Source organism: Sinocyclocheilus anshuiensis, unplaced genomic scaffold, assembly GCF_001515605.1.
Source record: "Sinocyclocheilus anshuiensis isolate Anshui unplaced genomic scaffold, SAMN03320099.WGS_v1.1 scaffold1893, whole genome shotgun sequence".
NCBI lineage: Eukaryota > Metazoa > Chordata > Actinopteri > Cypriniformes > Cyprinidae > Sinocyclocheilus > Sinocyclocheilus anshuiensis.
The window spans coordinates 255766-267861 of NW_015539822.1; the positions used below are offsets into that span (position 1 = coordinate 255766).

The 12096-nt window shown below is 35.2% G+C and overlaps 2 long non-coding RNA genes across 3 annotated transcripts in view; one reads left to right on the forward strand and one right to left on the reverse strand.

Annotated features, from left to right (window-relative positions):
- Positions 1-294: 294 nt before the first annotated feature.
- On the reverse strand, positions 295-5283 carry LOC107684187 (uncharacterized). The gene is made up of 3 exons (XR_001633823.1): positions 5083-5283; positions 1043-1120; positions 295-537 (listed from the first exon to the last, which is right to left on the reverse strand). It is a non-coding gene; the product is annotated as an uncharacterized LOC107684187 (long non-coding RNA).
- A 4569-nt stretch (positions 5284-9852) lies between these two features.
- LOC107684188 (uncharacterized) overlaps positions 9853-12096 on the forward strand; it is a 4742-nt gene continuing 2498 nt past the window's right edge. The window contains exons 1-2 of one of the 2 annotated variants that reach the window (XR_001633825.1): positions 9853-10050; positions 11076-11157. This is a non-coding gene — a long non-coding RNA (uncharacterized LOC107684188). The remainder of the gene's footprint in view (positions 10051-11075; positions 11158-12096) is intronic. The other variant, XR_001633824.1, reaches the window with a different exon arrangement.

Consider the following 12096-nt stretch of genomic DNA (forward strand, 5'->3'; position numbering starts at 1 on the left):
GTCATTGTTATTTACATCTCATTATTCTGCCAAACCTTTTTTAAAACTTCTTTACATCACAAAAGTTCAGTTTATTTTTTTTACCTAGAGCAGTGGTTCTCAACTCCCGTCCTTGGGACCCACTGCTCTGCACATTTTGTATGTCTCCCTTATTTAACACACCTGATTCAGAACATCAGCTCGTTATGAGAGCGATCCATGAACTGAACTGAGTGTCAGATAAGAGAAACATACAAAATGTGCAGAGCAGTTGAGGACCACTGACCTAGAGGATGGCATATGTTAAAAGCCGGGAAAAAGTCCCCCAAAGCACATGTTCTGAGACTCTAATGCAGGGTATTGGGGAAAAAGAAGGATGTAAACGGAGTACAGCCATGCAGCCAGTGAAAATACAGCAGACGTGAGACTTCAAGCTCTCCAGGCAATTTATGATTACGGATATGAGATCCAGTAGGCGTATTCATTCAGGCATAGCAACATGATTTGGGCAGCGACACAGTGGTTTTCAGAAGAAAATTCCTGTGAAAGTCACCTGATCTTCAATTGAGAGAACATGAAATGAGAGAGTCAGGATTGGCCATTAATTGTCCACTATTCACAATTTCATAACAACAAATTTTTGTCAGCCTAAATCTGTTTGGATGTTATTGAGAAGATCTTGGTTATGTCTTGCTCTTATATCAAATGAATACAGCCTCACATAACCTATCATTTCATTGCTCTCAATAGGCAGTCACCATGCTAGAAATGTACTGATTTAAGTGACAAATGTGGGCTTTTATTTCCTCTCTGTAACTAGGCAACAGCAGCTTATAGAGAGTTTTAAGTTGTGTTCTTGAAAGAGTCATTACTAACCAAAAACAAATGCAACCATTTAAGTAATTCAACAACATAAACCTCAAGGTCACTTCCTTCCTGTTTTGATGACGACCACAGACTGCAAGGCCTTTTCTGGTTAAAACAAAACCCACCAAATGTTCTGTAATAGATTTACAGATAGATTTATCATGAAAGCTATTCTTAAAGAAACAGAGAGCCTCACCTAGTGCCAGAAGAAATCAACAGGCTTGACCAGCTGACCAGGCTGCTTTCCTTAGCTGCCGTCCAGGGAACTCTTCACCTAAAAGCTTCAAGCTGGCGGTTATTAAGCCTCTTATTAAGAAACCACAACTAGATCCTAGTGAACTGGCAAATAGACAGTCAGGACTGCGGAGAGGATTACCGGTGCCCCTCTGCCCAGCCTCCAAGATCTTTATATCTCCAGAGTGAAGAAAAGGGCTAAAAAAATCACCTTGGACCCCTCACACCCAGCCCACTCAATCTTCGAACTGTTGCCTTCTGGTCGGCGCTACAGAGCACTGACCACCAGAACAGCCAGGCACAAGAACAGTTTTTTCCCACAGGGTATATTCAGTCTGAACAATTAATCTTTCATAATTATACATTGTCCATCACAACTAAAATAGTTATATTTATATTAAACTGCACACTTTGTAAATAACATACAGTATATCTGCACACTAATAAACATATCTGTATATTTATCTAAACAATTAGATTTTTTCTTATACTTCTATTTCTGTATATAGAGCCCTGACATTTTTTTTTATTATATTAGTGTTATATTACATCCCTACTGTCTTATTCCTATGTATGTCTGCCTGCACTATCATGTATATCTGCACTATGTTTGTACTTTCTTCTACACTGGAAGCTCCTGTCGTCAAGTCAAATTCCTTGTGTGTGTAAACATACTTGGTAATAAAGCTCTTCTGATTCTGATTCTGATTCTGATATTGGTGCGGGCAACTCTCATATCGGGACAGAAGAAAACATACCTTACTCGTCTGCAGCTTGGGCATCTACAAACCGTCGCACAATAATAAAAACAGATCTCGGGGTATTATCTTTCACAGGTAAGACTGAACAGTTGTTTCTGTATGACAATCTGTATTGTTAAAAGCGCTATATAAATAAAGGTGACTTGACTTAAAAAAAAAAAAGACAACAGACGAATTTTCATTAGCGAAGCCATTTGTTTTATGCAAGATATCTCAACTGGGGTCTGAATTATGGAAATGAGAGTGGAAAAAGACCAAACTATTTATTGAAAGAATGGGTTAATGTTGAAAAAAAAAAAAAAAGAAAAAAAAAAAAGAGGTTGGTGTCTTCTGGGTGGGTGCTCGTTTCTAAGCAACAGAAACCTTGACTCATCCCCTCATTGTTCTTATGTTGTTCAACAGCTACAAAAAATAAAACCTATGGCTCTGGCTGCTTTTGTATGTACATCTGCCATCAAACCTTCATCAGCCCTTTGATGTTCACTGAACCTGGCTCAATAAACACCTCAAACACATATGCTATGAAATACAATATATTATAGAATGAGTTCACTCAAAAAAATTTATTTGCTGAAAATGTACTCACCCTCAAGATGTAGATGATGTTTCTTCAACTTAAAAAGGGATAGTTCACCCCATAATGAAAATGATGTCATTATTTACTCACCCTCATGTCGTTCCAAACCTGTATTTGTTTTTTTCTTATGGTGAACAGAAAAGAAGATATTTTGAAGAATGCTGGTAATCAAACAGTTGATGGTCCCCATTGACTTCCATAGTATTTCTTTCCCAACAACTGCTTGGTTCTTCAGAATTCTTCAAAATACCTTCTTTTGTGTTCAACATAAGAACGAAACTTTGGAAAATGTTTCTTTTTGGGTGAACTATTCCTTTAACATATTTGAAGAAATTTAGCATTACATCACTTGCTCACCAATGGATCCTCTGCAGTGAATGGGTGCCGTCAGAATAAGTAGTTCAAATAGCTGATAAAAGCATCACAATAATCCACAAGTAGGCCAAATCCACACAACTTCAATCCATCATTTAACAACCAGTGAAGTGAAAAGCTGTGTTTGTAATAAAAACATCTTAATGATAGATTAGTTTAACTTCAAACTGTTGCTTCTGGCTAAAATATGAGTCCTCTATCCATAATATTGCTTTCTCAAGTGAAAAAATTGTCTTGTCTGAATCAGGAGAGAAATGTGCATAGATCAAGCATTGTTTACAAGTAAAAACAGTTCTAAACAAACATGTTGGTGGCTTTTAAGGTGAGAGGACAACAGGGGATGGACCGAGGGACGAATTATTATGGGTTATGGACTGGTATTTCGTCCAGAAGTTAGAGATTAAAGTTAAAAAGCCTTAATGATGGATTTATGTAAACACACAACTTTTACTTCACAAGATAATAATTGATGGGATGAAGTTGTGTGGATTACGGTGATACTTTTATCAGCTGTTTGAATTCTCATTCTGACGGCACCCAATTACTGCAGATGATCCACTGGTGAGCAAGTGATGATATTTCCCCAAATCCATTCCAATGAAAAAACTCATCTACATCATGGATGGCCTGAAGGTAAGTAATTTTTCAGCATATCTTTCCATTCATTAAGACTGATTTGACAATAAAATAGGAATACTGGTGCTGTCAGTTTTTGTGAGACCACACATTTACAGGTCATTGACCATAATCGGCATTGTCATGCATGCCGGTCTGTAAGGTGAAGCTTCATGTCTGCGAGGTTTCCACACCTACATAACATATTATGCATTATTCTAAGTGGCTCTTCTTCACACAAAGTGACAGCAGGATGGTCAGCCTGCTTGGATCCTGTATGCCAACTCTCTCTCTTTCATTGGCATGGGAACACACGGTTGCTATCTCTTGGCTTGCATCAGTGGCTCTAATTTCCATCTGGTCTGCATTAGTGGGAAAATGAGGGAGGAGGCAGATCTGGGCTCCTCAACCGCAGTCATCAAAGTACACAGACCAAAGGACTTCATCTTTTTTAGGAACTGTAATAGGCATGGATGAACTCTTCAAACACCGGTAGAAAAAACACACATGCATTAAATCGAACAATTTCAAAATGAAGCATTCATGCTATTCCTATTCAGTATGACAACATGCCTATTTCAAGAAGACTTCTTGAATGAACATAACAGGTTTCACATACAGTACCTCTAAGGCTGATGATACACGCGGCAACTTTTTGAGCAATGTTGCCGGGCAACTTTGGTTAATGTTGCAGTCAGCGGGCAACCAGGTGAGACACAGGGCGCACGACCGATCTAAAATATCCAGAAAGAAATGTGTTACCCATTTTCAGTGGGAAAGTGCCCCAGAAATATTTCTCAAAAAAAGTTGCCAGTCAAAATTGCTCAAAAAGTTGCCCTGTGTCTGATCAGAAGGTTTTTCATAATCAAAACTGCTTTTAAGCAGCATCCTTGGCAATCTCAAACAAAGACAAAAACATTGGCTCTTTCGGTTCATGACACTTGAGAGATATTTAAAGATGCTTAAAAGCCATTTCAGTGTCAAAACCTCACACGCTCTGAAGGATGCCATTGTAAAGCATGAATGACATCCATCTGAGATCTATCCTCAATGATAACACTGGAGAAATTTCAAGACACAATCAAGAGAAACATCACTAATAATGTATCAACATCTACAACAGGCATTTAATAAGCAAACTTCAGCAGACCATTCAAGTGAAAAAGTTCACATGAGAAACTGTCATTTCAGAGTTCATGTGTGGCAGTAAATCTAACAATTCGTCAAAACGCTCATCTGACCATCTGTTCTTGTTAGTAGCTAACGGTAATACTTGACACAAATCTTTCTACAGGAGCCCTTCAAAATGTTTGTGTCAGGAGCTGGAAGAGCAGTTTAAATGAGTATAACGAGCTTAGTTTAGCGTTCAGAAGACCTACATTCACAAGCTGAGGTTTAAGGAGACTTCCTACTATCAAGCTAACAGGCTAAAACACACGTTATGTCAGCGTAAAAACAACGAATTGTGTTAAGAAACCACACGACGTTATCGGCTATTAACGCGAAGAAACTCAGTTGTTCGCCATCCTCTTTAGATGGTTTTACGTTGTTTATCACAGACAAGAAACAGTCATGAGCTGAACAACAAAACAAACACAGAGCTCAAAGAAAGAACGACGACAAACAGCAGCAAACTTGAAGAAAAGTTTAGGAAAACAAGAAAACTATACTCACAGTAACACACTTTCTGCAGACGACTGGAGGAAGCCAAGAAACAAAACCAGCTGTAGGGTCCTATGCAGCGGCAGAGAACAAAACGAGAACTGTGGAGAAATTAAACCGAGAACGGTCTCTCTCTCACTGCCCTCGCGCAGTTTGGGGAATGTGGCACGAGACATGTCGGATGACGTCATCTGCGCGGCACGCCTTCCTCTTGGCTGCAGCTCAGAGAGGAGTATCAAGCCTGTGGATATGATTCTTAATCAGTATTTATACGCATTTATTTTTGTTGTATATTTCAGAGAATATGGCTGCATCTTCGCGGATGTATTGTTTTCAAATGCGTTTTTAGATTTCTATAACAAGTCTTAATATTAGTTGTTATTACTTCCAAGTGTTGGAATTTACTTATAGGGTAGTATCTAATACAACAACAAAAATGAAATATGCAGTTTATAAGAAGACGCCGTTTGATTTCACGTTTGATGCATACGTTGTATTTAAAATATATACATTCTACTCAACAGCAAGAGTCAAACGTGAAACGTTGAGAAATATTATGAAATCTATGAATTTACTGACATCTAGTGGTGTTACAGTAACAACAAAGAACAGCACCTCCATGTAGTATTTATATCATAACGAGTAAAAATATAATCGAAAGGCAAATTTTAATTTTTTACTCATAATGGTATTTAGATTATAATACAAAATATAGGATACAAAAGATATTAAATGAAAAACGACAGAAAAACTAGAAAGGTCCTCCTCCTTTTGATGTTTCTCGCATGCGCGCTAGAATGGAAAGCGGGGATGGCAATATTTTGATTGAATAACGTCTTAAAGTTCGGTTTGTTTTGCACAAAAAGCAATCAAATGACTTAAAAAAATTGGAATATCGCACACGAATCATATGGAGTATTGTTATGTAGTATGGTAGAGTTGAACTGTTTACCTTCCTCTCATCAGCCTGTTGAGTTTGACTGACTAAAAAAAAGTCACATGGGTTTGGTGACAGGACTTTACTTTTCAGTTATTCCTTTCATTTTGCTCTTGGAAAGCAGTATCACTTTTTATTTGTTCATTTATTTGGGGATATTGTAGGAGCCATCATTTTAACGTTCTGTTGTGTAGCCTATCCCTTACCAAAAAGTAGTATACTTCAAGTTTATTTTAGTAAGTATACTTAAGTAAAGTTCAAGTATATTTTTAAGTATACTTTATGTAGTAAGTATACAAATTTCAGTGTACTAGTAGTATACTTGTAAGTGTACTATTTCAATACTCCTTGGGACTAAATTGGCCCACTTTTTAGTATATAAAAGTATACTTTTAAGTATACTTTAAGTATAACAGTAGTAAACTTTGAGTACACAACTAGTTTACATCAAAATGTTTAGTTTGTACTGCAACTATACTAAAAGTGAACTTATAGGAATACTAATGAATAGTTTACTAATGAAATACTTGTAGTTGCATTTTTAGTACACTTTGAAGTATATTCTTAGTAAACTACTAGTTTAGTAGTTTTATACTGCAAGTATACTCGTAAGTTTTCTTTAAGTGAACTTTACATCATACTTTAAGTATACTATTATGTCCCTATTTAGGGATTCATTTGTATATATTTTGTTACATGAATATCTGAACATACAAAACATCAAAAGAACAGGGTATCTGCTTGTAAACAAAAACATTTTATTCTAGCTTCATGCATTCTTTTTTTAAACACTTGAATGTGGATAAGTTTCATAAATAAAAAATAAAAAAAGAAACAACATTTTGAACAAAAAGCTGAAAAAAGACTATGAATTGGATTCAGAATGATAATCAAAACGTAGATAGAGTCGATCAACACCCCAAAGCTTGACAGTTATTATTACCTCTTCATGGGTCGACATGTTATTCCATAACGTTGCACAGTTTTGATGCTGTTTTATGTCTGATGATCGTGTTAGATTACATGTGGAAGCATCTGTTGTTTCGGTTTCTTCTTCACTTGTGTTTTTTTGGAAATTCTGTACAGAAGATGTGTACTAGCGCCCCCTACAGTATAACAATGAAAACACGGATTCTAGGAACACAAGTATAGCTCAAATATATTTAGACTTTTTCTAAGTATAAGTCAAGTATACTTAAATGTCATTTTAAGTATATTTCTGAGAAGTACATAAAAAATAGACTAAAAGTATACTTTCCTATTTTTAGTTTAAAAGAAGTATACTAATAGCACACTTGAATAAACTTCTTTTTCGTAAGGGTATACTTTAGCAACACAGAAAGTTTGCATTACATTGCAAACAATTGCATTGCAATCACTAAAATGATTTAAAGGAAAATATATATTTCTAGAAAAAAAGCTAAAAGAAATTCTAGATTTCTTGTAAAAGCACTTTTATTATAAACTTTTGATCAATTATAGAACTGCTAATAGTGTTGGCTCCTGCCTTTAGAGTAAGTGTCTATACATACATTAGCTTGCAAAAATAAACAGACCCTCAAAAAATAATCAGAAAAAAGTGCCCCATAAGGTTGTGTTCCAACATTTACCTCACTATAACAATAAGCTGTATTGACCATACAAATCTTAATTACATTGCTTAAAAGATGGGCGTTTTATTTAATTTTATTTTTCTCCACAAATTTCTGCAATTCAGCCTGAACCACTTAACGCTACACTAGATTCCACGGATGTTTATTTAGATTTACAACTTTGGTTATTTATATACTCTATTACTAAGTTGCTGTCTTGCAAGCCCTGGGATGTCATTCATGAAATGTATTTAGTTAGTTATATAGTACTCTTTCTGTAGTCAGAAAAAGGTACAAAGCTGTCACTGGCACTGTACCCTAAGGTACAAAAGCGGAAAGGTACATCGTTGTACCTTTTTGAATGGTACAGTAACTTAGTAACTTAAAAGTACATATATTATTGCTATATAGTACCAGGGACTATAATAGGCACTATACTATAATAGGTTTTGTACTTTTTTTCTGACAGTGTAGTTGTAGTTTTTCAAAATATTGTTTTTGTTAATTTTGGCATGGAAGGTACATCCCAAACTTTCACAGTGTTGTGAAATGCCTCAAGGTGCTAGAAATGTGTTGTCCTCTTTATAACATTAGATGGCGCTATAACTCTAATCTAACAGTTGAAATCTGCAGCAGTCTGTGCTTGTTCTGTGTTTTTCTATGTGCAATTAACCAGAATGGGAAATATGTCATTTTAAACCCTTGTGCCACATCACATTCCTTTTTTCTTTTTACCGACTATGGATTTGGACAATATGAATGATAAGTAGATAACAGTGGCAAGAGAAGATAAATAACACTTTCTACAACCTACCACACAGATCTGAAATGCATGTGGACTTCAGGGTAATACACTCTTAGATTTGCCTTTTGAAGATGGGCTTGTTTAAATTATACAAAAAACTTACATTAGAGATTGATTAACCTTAACAAACAAATGCTTCATGAGTTATTTTTATAAACACACACACACACACACACACACACACACACACACACCGCTCTCGTGCCACGTAGAAATGACATGCAGAGACATGAGACACATATTGGCAGTGACACTGGTGATAATGGATGAACACACAGAAGCACACATTATCGTTGTTGTATATGATCCCACCTCCTATTTCTGCATGGCTGCCAGGCCCGAGGCTGATGCCAGGCGCTGATAGCTGGCAGACTGTCAGTAATTTGTGTTAATTGTGGGAAGTTTCCATTGCTGGCGACCAGTCAGCTGGCACCACTACAGCCTGGTTTCCATGTGGCCCAGGAGCTCATTCATGCTTTCTGCCTGTCTGCTTTCACTGCTGATCAATGATCAGTGTCTGTCACTAAAATATCTTGCTCTTACATTGTTAGGGCGTTAAAAACAATGCTTAAAACAGTCGCAGATCAACAGCTGAGAAGCTTATTGTCACAGTTTATCTAGATTCCAGATTAATTACTGAAGAAGCAATCTGCTCATCTTAAAATCATCTGAATTTATCCGTGCAAGTCTTTAATATATTTTCAACTTTCACCATGTAATCAAAAGCTAATATTATTTAAGATATTAGAATAATTGTATTTCAGATGCTGTGAAAAATAAACACAATGTAGGTAACCCTTATGCAAGGAAAATATATCTCCTTATATTTTAACAATTAATATACTGAATTATTTAATGTATGTTGAAAATATACAGCATAATATATTGTGTTAATATTATATTGAATAATACAAATGATTGCCGTATATTGTTACTTTATATATCATAATGTATGCGATTTTATATTAAATAATACTCTTCATAATATGTAGATATAGGGTACTGTGTCTATATATATACGTATATATATATATATATATGTATCAAATTATCAATATATTACCATACATGGTCCATGCATATATTGTGCATATATTGCAGTAAATTGAAAAATATAAGCAGTATTTTCACATATATGGAAATGTACTAATTAAAATATTGCATAATATTTGCAGTATATTCCTAGTATGTTTCATAAGGGGAATATAGGTGATACTATTAAATAAGGGGGAAAAAAATAATGAAATTTCAAAGGAAAAATATTAGTAAAGGTTGTATTAATGAAATATAAGCTCATTAATTTCTCTTACAAGCTATTCATCTTTTACCGGTAGGTATTTATAATTTTTTAACTAACCACAATTAAGTAATTACACTAATTAAGCTAATTAAGACCAATAATGAAGAGCTGAGAGTCACATGAACATTTTTTTCACTCGTTTCAGACTAAGCACACAGCAGACTCATCATATTGATGCCCAGACAGAAATGCACTGTTGGCTCTGGAACAAAAGAAGTAGATTGTAAGTAGTAAATTTTATCAGCAATATCAGAGAAGGGACAATTGCACAAATGATGGGCACTGTGGAAATCTCTACAAACAATAAGAGGAGAATGCATATAAATGAATTCTAGAAAAAAGTGTTGTAATTATTGAAGTTGTATTGTGGCACGTGAAATTGCTAATTATGTCAACAATGTTGCCATAAAATTGTTATCTAGGCAAAAGATTTGCGCTTGCATCTTAACCATTCAGTGCTTTCCTTTTTTCGCCCGTTTTTCAATGAATTAATTAGGCGATCACTGTAATTACTGTTTATATTGTTGTTAATGAGCCCAAAGGCAAGCGAGCAGTACTCATCCAAATTACACTCACTAGGCACAGAGCCAAGGAAGAGTCCAAAAGAGAGCAGGGGGAGAATAACATGCTAAATACTCCCCATATCTGCTTAATCATCAACCAGCCTTTTAGTCAACAGAAACTGCACACTCATGAACTAATGCACATTATTTAACGTTAATCTTGTTGAAAAGATGCTATGGAGACCGAAAGGCCAAAAGTTATTTTAGATTGGAGATTTCAGCTTTAGCGAACTGTAGGTCCACAATGGTGTGCTTTCACAGTTTGCAGGTGTTTGCTGTAGCAGAAAAATGATCACTGTATAAATTAGTTGTGTGGTTAAAAAGCTTTTGCTTTTAATCATCGTTCTTGATATCTTTAAAAAAAAAATGGAGTGGGTTCGAATGTCTGAGACCACACAAAAATGTGAGATTTAAAATGCAGTTTAAACCTGGAAATAAGCATAATATATACTGGAAATAAACTGTAAAATTAATTAGAAATTAAGTGCATAAGTTTGCAAAGTTCCTTTGGAATCTGAAAGATGTTTATCATTAAAAAAATAATAAAGAGGGTTCATAAAAATAGCATTTTCTTAATTTAATACTGCACTGATCATGTTATGAATATAACTTGAGGATACTTACATATTTATGTTGAAATGAACCTGTTCAAAATCTCAAAAGTGGTTCTTATTATGGTGTGTGGCTTCGATGATGATCATTATTTGTATGTCTTGTGATAATAGTGCACAAGTGAGTAGTGAAACGATTGACTTTTCATCAAAAAACGAATCCTGCACATTCTTTGATTTTTACGCATCTTCTGCAGATTTGAGCTCATCCCAACTATGGCTGTATGATATTGAGATCCAGCTATTCACACTTAGGAAAACTGAGGGACTCAAAAAAAGGTAAAACATTCAATGATGCTTAAGGTGACAAAACACTGTATTAAGAAACAAGCGGGTTTACATTTTTGAACAGGAGAATTGTAATTATTTTGCCTTATATGTAAATATCTTATGTAGCTTCTGAAGGGCAGTACTAAATTATAAAACATAATATCTTTTATCCCTTATATTTGTAAAAATTCTGCAAGGGTTTATAAACTGCACTTAAAAGTCACTGATAATAAGCACGTGACATTCATGAAATGTTTAATTTTAACTTTGTTATTTTTTATTGTTTATTTTTTTTTGTTAAATTAATTAAATTATTTATGAAATTAATGCATATCTCATACAATTAGTCTCAGGTTTTTGGACCCCATGCATATTTAAAGTTGAATTCAAATAAATTGACCAAATTTTGCTCACATACACACTGAATATGTGCACATTTCATAAAAAACTACATGTATGCATTTTTTAACAGTATTTTTTTGGTGTGCATTTTTCATAGTAACTATTAGAGTCAGTGCTCTTGCGTCTCAGTGTATAGGTGTTCTGCTCCATTTATTGCAGCAGTAATGAATTTATTCTATGCACTCCACTCTGTGTAACACTCTGCGACACCTCTGTAATTGCTGCAGCTCTACATCTATTGTACTTCCTGTGTCAGAATGGCTTTTTTCCCCCCCACAGGAGTCCGCTCTCACTGCTCATACTTCCTGGCTTTCTTTCATTCAACTATTAGTTCTCTCTTTTAAAGGTCAGGGTTGCCTTTTATGCTATTGAGTAACGGATAGAAGAGAGACAAACTGTCAGGCTTGGTGTTATTGCTCCAAATAACACCAGCATGACTAAAGGCTGATAGAAGCATTAGAAGCGCTACACACACATAAGGAACACAGACACAAGTGCGTACACACACACACACACACACACACACACACACACACACACACACAC